This window comes from Microtus oregoni, unplaced genomic scaffold (genome assembly GCF_018167655.1).
Source record: "Microtus oregoni isolate MIOR12 unplaced genomic scaffold, Mior012 000004F_ref0000308, whole genome shotgun sequence".
Classification (NCBI taxonomy): domain Eukaryota; kingdom Metazoa; phylum Chordata; class Mammalia; order Rodentia; family Cricetidae; genus Microtus; species Microtus oregoni.
In genome coordinates this window covers 57,897,797-57,910,844 of record NW_024543063.1, presented here as the reverse complement: position 1 = coordinate 57,910,844, position 13,048 = coordinate 57,897,797, and the positions used below count along the sequence as shown (strand labels likewise).

At 45.0% G+C, this 13,048-nt stretch overlaps 1 long non-coding RNA gene across 1 annotated transcript in view; it reads right to left on the bottom strand.

The window, feature by feature from the left end:
* Window positions 1-840: 840 nt before the first annotated feature.
* The window catches only part of LOC121446776, a 132,310-nt gene continuing 120,102 nt past the window's right edge, over window positions 841-13,048 (bottom strand). Inside the window, exon 4 of the long non-coding RNA XR_005974128.1 lies at window positions 841-868. This is a non-coding gene — a long non-coding RNA (uncharacterized LOC121446776). The remainder of the gene's footprint in view (window positions 869-13,048) is intronic.

Sequence of the window (13,048 nt, the reverse complement as noted above, 5' to 3'; positions counted from 1 at the left end):
CCCTTGACAGCCCCAGTGAGCTACTTCCTCTAGAAGCTATGCCTCTTAAAGGGTTCACAGTTTTCCAAACCAGCACCACCAGTTGGGAACCAAACATTCGGACACATGAGCCTGCGGAGGACGAATCACACTCAAACCAAATACCATGGAAATTTAAATGAAAGTGAACTGAAAATTTCCACTTTCGAGTCACAGTAGGGAGGTATGATTAGTGGCCACTATATTAGACAGTAAGGTTGGAGAACAGTTCCAATGTAGGACAGTCTGTCACACGGTGCTGGGCTCAAACATGAAGCGGGCAGGCATGCTTCAGTACGTCAAGAGCCCACCACTTGCTAGTGTCATCTGCTGTGCCATACATTGACCTCATCTGCTAAAAGAGTGTGTGCGTGCATGTGCATGTGCGCATGTGTGTGTGTGCGCATGCATGTGTGGGAGACTTAGTTGGGAGTTAGTGAGATTTTAACTGAAGACACAGCAGAGCAGAGCCTGAGGTGGGAGGAGCCCTGGGAAGAGCTGTGAACACACAGGACCCTTAGGTCTGGGTAGAGAGAGGAGGAACAAAAGCAACTAGAGATTAAAGACTCCTCAGAAGTAGGGAATATTTTAATCTCTACTCTGCCTGGAACTAGCTGTATTTTTCGGCCAAAAGATTAATTTCTGCCAGACAGGCCTTACCAAATGCACCTTGGCTTCTTTTCCCCTCTGTACTGCAGCTATGTTGATTTTCTTGGTTCACTGAAGGTCCCGAAGAAAGAAGGTACTGCCTGTACTTTCCTCCTTGATGGCTCAGTTCACGTGCTGGGCCATCTCCACTGAGTCTGTGGATTCCAGGGAAGGTTCTTTGAAGCCTTGACCAGAGAGATACCTGCCATGAGAGTTCCAATTCATGGCACTTACCACAGTGTACATTCTTAATATACTCAAGGGGGCACTGATCTGTTTGTCTCTCTCCCCTGATTGGCTGTGAGCTTCATGAGCACCAAGACCATGTCTGCCTTGGCCACTGCTGTATTCCCTGGGCTAGCCTGGGCTAGCAGAAAGTGTTAAGCTAACATAGGGTAAACACCAAAGCAAACATCGACTGCCAAAGCCTGGGTGGTTCTTCTGACAGTTTCTGCAGTTTCAAAAGGGAAGCAGAAATATGTTTGCCCTCGCAGTTATAGATTAGGATAGCTCATTTTAAATTGGAGACCAAAAAAAAATCTATAAACATTTTATTATGTAAAGAAAAATGTTAGTTAAATAATTCTCTACCATGAGGCTCCCTGGTGGCCCCATTAAAATCAGACATGTCTTAGAACTCAGAAATCAGTCATATGCTGAGGTCCCCGAGATGCTGGGAACAAGGCTGGGTGGCACAGCTAGATTTGCCCTCATATCACCCAGTTAATTACTGAATGCCTTGTTTGACGCTACTTTGAAGTTTAATTTGTTCTCATCTGAAGCCTGATGAATTCCGTTCCAGCTGGAGGTACAGTTTCTGTCTTAGTTAATCACCTCTAAATCAATCAAAAGACAGCAAACCTCCCAGGCCTTAGTTTCCCCATCTATTAAGCGAGAAGAATGATGACCATTCTACTGTAGCTCACTGGTTTTAAAGACTGTGAGGCAAGCCAGGGGAATGCAGCCAATAAACTCTGCAAATGCAGGGCCCAGGCCCGGAGTTGTCGCAGGGAAGTGGTCTGCAGGTTTCTCCTCCCAGTGTCTGTGCCTGCAAGTGAGAAGACTCGCCGAAGGCAATAGGGGTTTCGTCTTTAAGAAGCATTCTGATAGTCTAAGCTTTGATCCCCAGTAAGACCAGGAAGACAAGAGTTGGAATTGCCAGAACTTTCAGCCTCTTCAGACCTGGCTTGGGAAGGCCCCGGGGCAATGGCTGAATACTCAGAACTGAGCCCCCAAGCACCAAGTGTTCCTGCTCCACCACCTGAAGTTAAGAAGATCAAAGGTGGGGGAATGACTTCAAGAGGCAGACATGACCAGTGTGCAGGTTTTTAGTCAGTCCCCACCCCCACCCTGGCCAAGGGGAAGCTGGTATGGAGCAGATTCACCTCTCAGTACAGTAGAGGGCAGTGGTGCCCTCATCTCGGCCCACACCTGGGCCAGTGTGGAGGGTAGGTTCTCCTGGGTGTGTATCAGAGCTCAGGAGCCAGGAGTTAAGTCCTTCAGCCTATCCTCCATCTCCTCAACCCTGGTGACCCCTTCACCCTAATTTAATATTTATGAACACATACAGGCGTAGAGACACAGAGGCACAAACCACCATATATTATTAATCGAGTCCCTATATACTCTCATATACACATGCAGCATACAGCAAGGGTCTTCCAACTGATTCCCTATGAATTACTTATGCCATGTAGCATCTATATTGACCTCTTCCCCCTTCTCCAAAATAAGACTATTGCCTAAAGTTAGGGAGACATTCTGCCAGGCACTTGAGAGTCAGTATGATTTAATGATGGGAGAATCCTGTTCTGGACCCAGCTATGACACAGGCTGATGACACTGGAGACCTGTCACTTATCTCCATGTGCTCCAGTTGCCTCTAACCAAAAAATAAGGACTTTGGCTTCAACATTCTGCTCATGCTTTAGCCTCTGTGGTCATCCAGTGACAGGCAGGGAGGTATCCTGTCCCACTTCTAGTCCAGTGAGACAGAGGTGCTGCCGGGCAGGAATTTGGCTGAGCTGGGAGCTACTCACCTCCCTTCAGACAGTACTTAAAAGGGTCACAGCACCTCTGTGGTGCGGGGCATAGTTTTAAGGTATGTGGGTTTATCCTACTAAATTAGAATGAGGAAACAGGTCAACACTGAAGCCAGATGATGACTTTAAAGGAAACTCGACTCATTCTGTCTTTTACCCTTGGTAGGTAGGATCCCTAAGGAGCCAGGATGTCCAGGGGAATTTGCAGCTGGGATATTAAACCTGCAGTTTGGCTCCAGGAAATAGGTTTAAGAGGGCTGGGCCAGGGAAGCAGCCAAATTATGAGGTTGGTGACATTTCTGTTCTGTGTTTCTCCTCCCATTGAGGACACCTCCGCGACCCATTTTTAGGGCAGCTATCCAATGGCTTCGTGGCAGACACAAGTCCCTCCTGACTGCTCCCAGGCTCTTCACCCCACCCCCACAAAACTGCCCTGGTTTAGTCCAAATCTCCACTTGATTGCAATGTAGGGAAATGCCTTTGGGTCCCTAAAAGACACTTCGTTTCAACAAATTAGGTGTTACAATCTCTGCGGGCCAGTCATGTGTTTGGGGACACTAGGTCATGCCCTGCCCTTTGGTAGCGTATTCCTTCCTGTGATTGTTTCCTGACTGTTCTTCAGGTCAAGGCAGTGAACTTGACCACTTTAGGTAGACTTGAGATCCAAGTTGGATTTAGGCCTGCCCTTCAAAAGTCCCGCACTTGTCCCAAGGAAGCAAGCCTTGTGCCAAAACCACTGCGGCTTCACCTCTTCACGTATTGACTTGAGCATCTGCACCCAAGAGCTCAGCACATCTTGTCCACTTCCCATCTCAGGGTCCAAATGCCCTACTTATTGACAATGCATTTGGAAGTCTGTTTTCTTCCTTCTCCCAGAGAACTGAATAAAACGGCCATTCCCTCAATGAAAGCCTTTCCAAGAGAATTAGCCAATTTGTTTACTTATTAAAATTAATAACATGGTAAGAGAAGATACTTGGACTCTGCAGGAGATAATCAGAAAATTAATTCTTCACAGATTTTTTTTTAATGTCCGAAGTGCAGTGTCCTGGTGGGACAGAACAGCAACATGCTCTTATATTTTACAACTGAAGTTCCCCTCTGCCATGCCAAAGACCCACATAATTGTACTCCACATCTTATTGTTGCTAGAGGTTTCGGATTTTACCTTCTTAGTTAGTTGTCACTAGACAAGGCCTTGCTTCATAGCCCAGGTTGACCTTGAAGTCACCATCTTCCTGCTTCTCAAGTGAGGCATCCACAGGTAGGCACAGCAATGACTATGTTGAGATGGTACTACCCTACCCAACAGAGCCATTAACCTGTCAATTACCGTGGTGACCATTCTAAGTGAGCTTGAGCATGGCTGAGGGAGTGGGCAGCCATTCCCAGTGACTCTAATCCTTACATGTTATATGGGAAGAACAGGGGTGCCAGGCCTGTCACCAGAGCATTATACATCAATATGAGCTGATATCCTTAGAATAAGTTCTGGTCCCAGCCCTGCTGTCTGAGAGCCAGAGCCAATGACCTTCCTTCCCCAGATCTCAATTGCTTCAGCTGCGAAGGTTAACTTCGGCTTGGAAGCCAGCTGAACCACAATGAAGGGAGGCTAAGACCACGAAGCAAGTTCCTCTCAAATCAATAAATTCTACATAAGAACTGCCATAGCTTTACTTCAGGTCTGTTCTATACATAAAATGTAAAAAACCTCATTTAAAGCATTATTTTTATTTTGTGTGTATGTGAGTTTTACTTGCATATATGTGTATGCCCCACATATGTGTCTGCTGCCCTCAAAGTCCAGAGGAAGGTGTCAGATCCCCTGGAATTCAAGTCACAGATGGTTGTGAGGTCTGTGGTTGCTGGAAACTGAGCCTTGATCCTTGTGAGCAGAACAAATGCTCTTACCTCTGAGCTATCTCTCCAGCCCCATCATTTAAAACAAATTACAGAATGGTACAGATAAATGGTGGCTGAGTTGAATTCTTTTTCAGTGCCTTAACTTAGCAAAGTAAAAAGTTAACAAAAAATGAAACAGCAACTCTTTACCAGTCCTAAAGTGCCCTGATTGAAACAGCAAAGTGATGGGGGCCCTCTAGGTGGAATGGTCTCTGGGGTCCTAATGGCCAGGATGCTCCATTTCACGTCACACTCCATTACTGCCTTTCCTAAGGTAGTTGGTTGTCAGGGTTTTCACCTTTTGCTGGTTCTCTACTATGCCTAGAGTCACATGACAGCCTCTAATGCTGAAGACACTAGGTGTGGTGGCACAGATCTGTAATCACAGTAATCAGGATACAGAGACAGAAGGATCAGGAATTCAAAGCAATCCTCGGGTACTTAGTGAGCTTGAGGCCAGCCTGGGCTACAGTAACCTTTTTCAAAAAAAATGCTGAGAAATGGATAGAGAAATGTGGTTTGTTTATACAATGAGATTGTTCTCGGCCATAAAGAAGAGTTAACTCATGCATTTGCAGAAAAATGGGTGCACTAGAGAGTGTCCTATGAAGTGAATTAAATGAGTCTCAGAAAGAAAAATATCTGATGTTTTCTCTCCTTTATGATTCCTAGATTTTATGTAAATACGTAAAACCACGTGTGCATCTATAACATGAAAGTAGGAACAAACTGTTTAAGGGGACAAGGGGCTATCAGGAGTGGGAGGGAGAAGGGGGGAGGCCAGGGAATATGTTCAATATATATACAATATATACTTGCAGGAAAACTTCAAAGTAAATAATTTTTTAAAAAATTCCAACAGATGAATCTCTGAGTTCCAAACAAGCCTGATCTACAGAAGCGAGTTCCAGGACCGCCAGGGGTACACAGAAACCCTGTCTTGAAAATAAAAGTCCAACTTTCTAGAACCTTCTACCCAAATAAATACAATCAGTCTCTGGAAGCCCAGCCATGCCACAGGTACATTGCAACCCTGAGGTGCAATCAGTAATGAGCCCTGACTGAGAGCTTTACAGGCCTGACCCTCTGGGAGAATTACTTGGGACAACTTGAATAAAAATTCAGATTCCTCAGCTATACTCCAGCAGAAACCCTAGAGCCAAGGAATCCATATGTTCAAGTTTTCCAAATAAGGCTACTGTTGTGATTCAGTCTGGAATTTATAAATTGGATAAATTATTTGTTGTAGTAATCTGAGAGAGAGAGAGAGAGAGAGAGAGAGACTCTGTGTGTGTGTGTGTGTGTGTGTGTGTGTGTGTGTGTGTGTGTGTGTGTGTACAGGTACATAAGCACCACAGTGTGTGTATAAACATAGGACAACTTTCAGGAGTTCTCCCCTCTTACCATGGGTTCCAGACATTGAACACAGGTCATGTGACAAGTTCTTTTTACCACCTCAGCTGTCTCGCTGGTCCTAGTACTTAAAAATCAGAGAGCTGTTATACACTGAACATGCACGGACCTCATAAAGGTTCACTATTCTGTGCATCTGGCTGGGACTGGGGTGAGCATCAAGGAATCATTCATCTTCTCATGACACCCTTCATTGAACTGTCTTGCCTAAGAGCTCAGTGACTTCATGGAATCCCTATCAACCCCGCATCTCTGAATCATGAAACTGGGGTGGATGCGTAAGTGATGCAGACAGAGGCTGGAAACTATTAGAAACATGGCCCTTTACTGGACCAGGATCTGGATGTGTCCCATACTTGGGCAGCTTTTCAGGATCGTAGGCTGTGTCCTTCTCACGCTCCCAGATGGACCTCAGGATCCGCACTCAACACAGCTAGGCCACAGGCCATCAGGGATAGAAAAAACCTTCTGAGACAGAATTCATATGAGAACATTGCTCTGCGCCCAGAAGTGAAATCAACAAAGCTGCCGGTGTCCACAAGCCATTCTCGTGAGCCATTCTTTTGTCAGCCTAAACCTCTCTTTGAGAGGCTGAGAGCTCTGCAGTTTTCTTAAGCAAAGTCTAAAGGACCTGGAAATCTTCACAAAAATATGTTAAGCATCCAGAGGCTTTTGCGTGACTGAAACAGAGCGTGTGATATGCTAGATCACAGGCTGGTGATCACTGAAGGCCAGAACATAGCCTGTGCTTGTGCTTCCGTATCCCCAGAATCCTCGCAAGAGCGGAACTTACTCTGCCCAAAAGACCTCTGCCTGAAGCATCAGCCTTCACAGAGCTGCCCTTAGCCCAGCTTCCCAGCCCAGAGTTAAGACCTGATTATAAAGAACAGGGTCTAATAGGCTGAAGGACACTGAGATACCTACCGAGGGATGCTCCAACAACCTAGGCATTCATCCACCCAAGAGGCAACATTCATGGAAAACCCCCTCCAGTCTACAAAAGACACTCTCCTAATCACTTTGAGTGCACTGATTTATCTACTCCTTACCATTCACATGTATTTGAGGCGGGCACCACTGTTAGCTACACTTCATAAAGAAAATGAGAGACATTCAAGTCGCCCCACAAGCAGTACTTGCTGGGATCAGTATTCAGAAAGATCAAACTGGTCCCCAGGATCATGTGCCAGGCACTATGCTAGGCATTTGAGAATATAATGATGAGAAACACCACAGAGCAGAGAGGCAGGGAGAGAGAGAGAGGCATGGAGGCAGGTCCTCCACCAATCTGGTGACCTTAAGGAAGGCTTTTCCATTCTCTAGCCCCAGTGCATGCTGGAAAATGTAAAATATTCTCTGAAACGTGCTTAGCTCAAAGAGAATCAAAAATATGTAGTATTGGGGAAGGACCTACAACTGAAGGGGTTAAGGGTTTCTGCATATGTAATGGAAGAAATGGTTTTAAAAGGAGGTGCAAATTCCTACATAAAGACAGAAGGAGTTGCCTTATAATGTGGGACGACACAAGACACCCTTCCCTACATGAAGAGCTTCTGCATGACCCGTGAGAGATGAGAGGGTGCCATAGGGAAAACAGTGCCGCTTCCCTCCGTGCTCCCTTGTCAGTTTCCCTCTAAATGATGCATCTGCTGTATTACAAAAAGAATTGGAGATACAGGGGATCTGAGTCACAGACTTTGCTGTTCATTTGAGTGTGTGTGTGTCGCCAGCAGCCAACAGCATCAAGTATCCGTCCCCATCTGAAAGCAGCCGTGCCAAGGCATCAGCAGAGTGCATTTGCTAACAACATGAACATCTGGACAGAGCCTTTCCCGGGGACTCAGAGCCAGAGCTCAAAGTGACAGTGTAACTAGCTTAAGCAGATGAAAGGACAAAAATGGTCAGAAAGCATGATCCCAGCCAGGCCTGCTGTTCTGCGGGGTGGGCTGGTACCAGGACAGCCTTGGAGACAGGCTCCTTGTTCGCAGCGATTGCCTAGGCTAACAAACAAAATGTGTCATCCTCTCTGTTCTGTCCCAAGTTTGCAAATGAGCTTCCTGTTCAGTCCTCATCCCAGCCCAAACATCTGACTCTGGGTCACTTCTTGGGTGAAACATAAGCAGCACCCTCTGTGCTTTGTTGCACTTCCATAGATTAACTTGGATCTGTTCCCATGGCAGCAGTCAATCTGGGACCGGATGCTTTGGCTGAGCATACATTACAGTTCCTGGCACCTCACCACGCTGAACCTCTTTCTTATCCTCTCCCTCTCCCCAGCTAGCCCCGGTCCCCAGCTATCATGAATTTATTTTCAATGACTATATTGAAAATAGTCTGGAAACCCCTCAAAAATGTAAGCTCGGTGTTACTTACAGTCTAACAATTACATTCCAACATGCATACATTAAAAAAATCTGAGGGCCAGCAAGATGGCTCAGTGGGTCACCAAACCTGACAAGCTGAGTTTGATCCCCAGGACCTACATGATAGAAGGAAAGAACTGACTCCTGAAAATTGTCCTCTGACTACCACATGTTTACCATGGGAGGCATGCACTTGCACACACACACACACACACACACACACACACACACACACAAATAAAAAATAATTTTAAAAAGCAGAGTTAGAAGCCTATGCCCACACAAAAACTTGATCCAAATTCTCATAGCAGCCCCAGTCTATAACCATAACCACAACAAGAAAACACCCCCAATGTTCATTGGCAGTAAATGAAAAGTAAAATGTGGTCAAGCCACACAGTGAAATATTATTCAGACAATTAAAAAGAATGAAATAATAATATATGCTACAACATGGGCAAACCTAGGAAACATTAGATGCCATCCCAAGAACCAGGTATAGTATTTCATTTACATAAAATGTCCAGAAAGGGCAAATACCTGGAGATGAAACTCACTGTTGTTTACAGAGGGTGAGGCTGAGGGAATAAGAATGCAACTGCTTACTGGGAGAAAACTTTCGTTTGGTTTGATTTTTGGTGGTAGTGGTGATGGTGATGGTGGTGGTAGTCATGGGGATGGTGATGTGGTGGTTTGTCTTTTTGAAGCAGAAATGCTATGTAGCTCAAACTAATCTAGACCTTGCAATAAAGGGTGACTTCAGATTCTGGATCTTCTCACCTCAGCCTCCTGCATGCTGAGATGAACACAGTCCTTCATGCTGAGATGACAGGCATGTGTTGCTGCACACCATTCTGCATGCTGTGACAGGCATGTACTTCTACACACAGTCCTGCAGGATAAGACTACAGGCATGTGCTACTACATATAGTCCTGCATGCTGAGGTGACAGGCATGCAATTCTGCACACAGTCAGTGCTTCTTCTGAAAGAAACACAAATGTTCCAAAATCAGTTTTGACAGTCAGAGCACAACTATCTGGATGAACTGAAAAGCATTGGATCATACACTCCAAATGGGTGAACTATGGGGACTTGCGCTCTATTGAGATAGAGCTACTTTAAATGCACATATCACATGTACCACACAGTATAGGATATTCTTACGGTGCACTCAAATGGATGATGCCCTTTAGAGAACATTTGTAGAGAAATGGAAGCAAGGCTTGGGCTACCTCTGGCGTTGTATTCTTCTTCTTCTACTCTTCCTCCTCCTCTTCATCCTTCTTCTTTTTTTAACAAGAAAGACATTCTCTTCAAAGTGGAAGCAATTGTCCAATGCCTCTCACTTCAGGCTCCAGTCTCAAGCAGATGTAAATCAGATAGCTTTACAGCTACAGAGTCGAAGAAAGAACATCAATTTAGCAAAACCAGAAGTGAGAGCAATTGGATACAGTGAAGTACTTTCAAATTTTTTGACCTAACATGATAAAAATACTGGAATTTAGTTGAGCTACAGAAATTTTACCCTGAAGAACACTGGAAAATGTTAGGAAATCTCTCCTCCACTGTTCCATGTCTACCTGACAAGAGGCAGAATGAGTCCTGAGACCTCGAGGATCTGCTCCCTTGCCACACTTCCCCGAGGCAGGGACAAAAGGCCCAACTTGTTTCCCACGGATGCTGAGATGAACAAAACCAGGACACAGAAGAGCTAGGAGCTGGCCTGGCTATGTGGAATGAGTCTCAGGAAACAGAGTCTATTTGGTGCCATTAGTGCTACAGAACCTTGGCTGGGTGGCCTTGAGATGACTGCTTGACTTCAGTAGAGGCCAACTTCTCAGTAGGAAAATATAGCCAGTCTCTATATCTATGGACCCCTTATCCAAAGACTCAACTAAGCCATCCAAAACACTAAGGAAAGCTTGGGCTGCTATTAAGCATGTGAAGACTTTTATTCTTGTCATCATTGCCCAAATAATACAACACAACAACTGTGCAGTGTCAAGTATTACAGATAATTGAAAGGTGATTTGAGCTGTAGGTGAAATAATTAAACGATAGATATCCTTTAGCAAGGACTCCCCGAAACAATTAGAAATAGGTCTGAAGAAATGGCTCAGTCGGTAAAGCCCTTGTCTTTGAACCTGGGGTCAGATTTCTAGAGCCCACACAAAAAGCTAGGGTGATGGTGCGCACCGGTAGCCCCAGCAATAATGAAGTGGAAAGCAGAGCAGGAAGAACACTGGCAACTCACTGGCTAGCCAGTATAGCCCACTTGTCAAAACTCCAGGTCAGTGAGAAACCCTCTCTCAGTGAGGAAAGGCAACTCAAATTGTCTTCTGAATTCTACAAGTAGAAGGCACATGTGTACGTGTGGTAGTTTGAAAAGGAATGGCCACCATAGGCTCATATATTTAAATTCTTGGTCATTAGGGAGTGGCACTACTTGAGAGGGATTAGGAGGTGCGGCCTTGCTGGAGGAAGTATGACACTGGACGTGTGCTTTGATTTTCAAAGGCCTAAGCCAGAGCCAGTGACTCTCTTCCTGCTGCCTTCAAATCAGGACGTAGAACTCACAGCTACCATTTCTGCCTGCATGTTGGCCATGTTCGCTGTCATGAGGATAATGGACTAAACCTCTGAAGCTATAAGCAAGCCCCAATGAAATGTTTTCTTTTTATAAGAGTTGCTATTGTTATGGTGTCTCTTCACAGCAATAGAACATGGACAAAAACAGCATGAGTGTGTGCACGTGTACACACACACACACACACACACACAAAAGGTCTACTATGTGTCTCAGAAATTTCCCCATTTACTCATATCCAAAGAAACTGGAAATGGTAGATGAAGAGACACCAGCATCAAAAGTTTACTGAAACACCCACTATTCATTATATCAAAAAAAGGGAATGGAACAAAGTGCCCATTGGTAACTGGATAAATAAGGGAAAATGTGGTGTATATTCTCAGTGGAATATTAGTTAAACAAACAAATAAAGAAAGTCTGTTATTTGAAACAACTGGGGACAGATCCCAAGTAAAATAGTTCAGGCACGGAGACAAACACCACAAACTTTTGCCCACATGTGAAGGCTTCAAACTTGATTTCAGATAAACAATATTCTATTTCAGAGAATAGAATAATGAGGTTACCAGACCCTGGAAAAGGCATGGGGGGTGGGAAGGGTATGGCTAATAGGTGTAGGGGAGCAGCTGTATAAAACAACTTTTCAAGTTCAATGGCACAGTAAAGTAAGACTGACAATAATTAACTGAATGATTCAAAACAGCTAGTAGGTAGAGGTCTGAATGTCCCCAACACAAACAAACGATGTAGTCTAAGGCGTAGGTATGCCCGTTACCTTGATCCTACTATTCTGTGCTGTATACATGTCAAAGCATCACACTATGCCCCAGAAACGTGATTACTAGCTGCTCTAACAAATTACAACGAAGACTGGTGGCTTAAGTCAATATGTATTTATTCTCTAACTGTCCTGGAGGCCAGGGGTCCAAAGCATACTTGCTAGGCTAAAGTCAGGAAGGGGCAGGGCTGCTCCCTCCTACAAGCCTTCTTTGTATATGGTGGCCTTACCCCAGTCTCTGCTTCCCTGGCCACAGTTATCACTCTTCTATAGTCAAATCTCCCTCCATCTGTTTCTTCTAAGGGCATTTGTGATTGCATTTAGGACCCACTCTGAAAACAGAAGAATCACAAGATCCTCAGTTTAGTTTAGTCTCATTGGTAGAGTTCCTTTGCCATATAATTAACACGTCACAGGTTTGACAGATTAGGACATAGGCATTTGGGGAGGTTGTTATCCAGCCTACCCTGTGGCATCAGCAGCATCGTTCATCTGCAGAACTGAAGGCAGACACATGGACAAACCTCGAACCAATGGGTCAGAACTGCTTCCCTCCCCTCTTTTGTTAGGAACTACAAAGTCTAAGCTTTCCAGGGAATGGGAGGTATAAAATACTAGGGACACTAATGCAACCTTCTACCCAGAGGTAGCTCACTGAAAAGGCTTGCCTTTGGCCAGGAAAGATGGCATGAGAACAGGCTTGGAAGAAACCCAAACAAAAGTCAAATTTGATCAGGAAGAAAGAGAAAAGATTACATTGATCAATACTAAGAATTAAAAAGAGAAGAGTCGCATTCAGCATCATGTGTGAGCTTTTACTCGTGCTTGGTCCTCCTCACTGAAGGGAGACCAGATACTCCCACACTCTTTGTCCACGTCTTCACACACCTATGATGTAATAGGAAAGGAAACACCTATGTCTACAGGGTGGTGCTACCCTATACGTGGCTGTCAGTGGAAAGAGAAGCTCAGTGTGCGACGTGGCCTGACCGAGAGGTGGTGTATGTGTGAGGAGGATAGAGCTGAGCTGGGGCCTGGCACGAGGGAAAACTCACCCTGATTGGTAGTTTCAGTAGAGTAGTGAAACCAAAGCCTGTATGAGGCTGTTGGAGAGGAGAGGAATCAACAGGAACGGCAGGCAGGTGGCTGGCAGGTTTTCAGAAGAATGTCTCGGGATAGGTTTTCTTTTATTTTGTGTAAGAGAAGAAGAACCTGGCCACCTCCGGAAGAAAACATGAGAAGAGCAAATGAATGAAGCTGGAGAATGAGGTGGCATGCAGGAGCATCAACTC